Source organism: Artemia sp. Qi Xiang Cuo, chromosome 7 (assembly GCF_049724085.1).
Source record: "Artemia sp. Qi Xiang Cuo chromosome 7, ASM4972408v1, whole genome shotgun sequence".
Classification (NCBI taxonomy): domain Eukaryota; kingdom Metazoa; phylum Arthropoda; class Branchiopoda; order Anostraca; family Artemiidae; genus Artemia; species Artemia sp. Qi Xiang Cuo.
The window spans coordinates 6,803,619-6,806,118 of record NC_142800.1 but is presented as its reverse complement, the minus strand read 5'-3'; the positions used below and the strand labels follow the sequence as shown (position 1 = coordinate 6,806,118).

Below are 2,500 nucleotides of genomic sequence, written 5' to 3'. Positions count from 1 at the left end.
ATTGATCATTTTTTCTGATTTTGTGTGTTCTCGCAAGAAAATAGCTTGTCTTTAGCAAACTTAGCCATAGCTAGTTGAAACTCAGCATAAATATATTCATTATTAGTCTAATTGATTTGTTACTAATTTACCATTTATCATTTTTTGCTTTTTTGTGTGTTTTATCAAGATAATAGCTTTTCTTTACCAAACTTAGCCCTAGCTAGTTGAAACTCTGAATATATATCTTCATTTTTAGCATAAATGCGTATGTACTAAAGTACCATTGATAATTTTTTATGATTTTGTGTGTTTTCACAATAAAATATCTTGTCTTTAGCAAACTTAGCCATAGCTAGTTGAAACTCTGCATAAATATCTTAATTTTTAGTCTAATTGTGTAGGTACTAAAGGAACATTGAACATTTTTTCTGATTTTGTGTGTTTTCGCAAGAAAATAGCTTGTCTTTAGCAAACTTAGCAATAGCTCGTTGAAACTCTGCATAAATATCTTCATTTTTAGTCTAATTGCGTAGGTACTAAAGGAACATTGATCATTTTTTCTGAGTTTGTGTGTTTTCACAAGAAAATAGCTTGTCTTTAGCAAACTTAGCCATAGCTAGTTGAAACTCTGCATATATATCTTCATTTTTAGTCTATTTGAGTTGTTACTAAAGTAAATTTTATCTTTTTTTCTGTTTTTGTGTGTTTTCACAAGAAAATAGATTGTCTTTAGCAAACTTAGCCATAGCTAGTTGAAACTCTTCATAAATATCTTCATTTTTAGTCTAATTGCGTAGGTACTAAAGGAACATTGATCGTTTTTTCTGATTTTGTGTGTTTTCACAAGAAAATATCTTGTCTTTAGCAAACTTAGCTATAGCTAGTTGAAACTCTGCATAAATATCTTCATTTTTAGTCTAATTGCGTAGGTACTAAAGGAACAGTGATCATTTTTTCTGATTTTGTGTGTTTTCACAAGAAAATAGCTTGTCTTTAGCAAACTTAGCCATAGCTAGTTGAAACTCTACATAAATATCTTCATTTAAGTCTAATTGCGTAGGTACTAAAGGAACATTGAACATTTTTTCTGATTTTGTGTGTTTTCGCAAGAAAATAGCTTGTCTTTAGTAAACTTAGCCAGAGTTAATTGAAACTCTGCATAAATATCTTCATTTTTAGTCTAATTGTGTAGTTACTAAAGGAACATTGAACATTTTTTCTGATTTTGTGTGTTTTCACAAGAAAATAGCTTGTCTTTAGCAAACTTAGCCATAGCTAGTTGAAACTCTGCATAAATATCTTCATTTAAGCCTAATTGCGTAGGTACTAAAGGAACATGTGTGTCTCTGTGTGTGTGTCTCTGTGGGTGTGTCTCTGTGTGTGTGTCTCTGTGTTTGTGTGTCTGTGTGTGTGTCTGTCTGTCTGTGTGCGTGTGTTTGTGTGTGTGTGTTTGTGTCTCTCTGTGTGTGTCTCTGTGTGTTTGTCTCTGTGTCTGTGTCTCTGTTTGTGTGTCTCTCTGTGTGTGTGTCACTGTGTCTGTCTCTCTGTGTGTGTGTATCTGTGTGTGTGTGTCTGTGTTTGTGTCTCTGGGTGTTTGTCTCTGTGTGAGTGTCTCTGTGTGTGTGTCTCTGTGTGTGTGTCTCTGTGTGTTTGTATCTGTGTGTTTGTCTCTGTGTGTCTCTGTGTGTGTGTGTCTCTCTTTGTGTCTCTCTATCTGTGTGTCTGTATTTGTGTGTGTGTGTGTGTGTCTCTGTGTGTTTGTGTCTGTGTGTGTGTGTCTGTGTGTGTGTGTCTCTGTGTGTGTGTCTCTGTGTGTGTGTCTCTGTGTGTGTGTCTCAGTGTGTGTGTCTCTGTGTGTGTGTCTCTGTGTGTGTGTCTCTGTGTGTGTGTGTGTGTGTGTCTCTGTATGTGTGTCTCTGTGTGTGTGTCTCTGTTTGTGTGTCTCTGTGTGTGTGTGTCTGTGTGTGTGTGTCTCTGTGTGTGTGTGTCTGTTTGTGTGTCTCTGGGTGTGTGTCTATGTTTGCGTATCTGTGTGTGTGTGTCTGTGTGTGTGTGTGTGTCTCTGTGTGTCTGTCTCTGTGTGTGTGTGTCTGTGTGTGTGTGTGGTTGTGTGTGTGTGTGTGTGTGTGTGTGTGTGTGTGTGTGTGTGTGTGTGTGTGTCTGTCTGTGTGTGTGTCTGTGTGTGTGTCTCTGTGTGTGTGTCTCTGTGTCGGTTTCTGTGTATGTGTCTGTGTGTGTGTCTTTGTGTCTCTGTGTGTGTGTCTCTGTGTGTGTCTCTGTGTGTGTGTCTCTCTTTGTGTCTCTCTGAGTTTTTTTCTCTGAGGGTGTGTCTCTCTGTTTGTGTGTATCTGTGTGTGTCTGTGTGTGTGTCTCTCTGTGTGTCTCTGTGTGTCTCTCTCTCTGTGTGTGTCTCTGTGTGTGTGTCTCTGTGTGTGTGTCTCAGTGTGTGTGTCTCTGTGTCTGTGTCTCTGTGTATGTGTCTCTGTGTCTGTGTCTCTGTGTGTGTCTCTCAGTGTGT

General features: G+C 38.2%; 1 protein-coding gene across 1 annotated transcript in view; it reads right to left on the bottom strand.

Annotated features, from left to right (window-relative positions):
* LOC148949893 (visual pigment-like receptor peropsin) overlaps positions 1-2,500 on the bottom strand; it is a 548,047-nt gene that overhangs the window by 176,266 nt on the left and 369,281 nt on the right. The gene's annotated exons all lie outside the window — the stretch shown is intronic.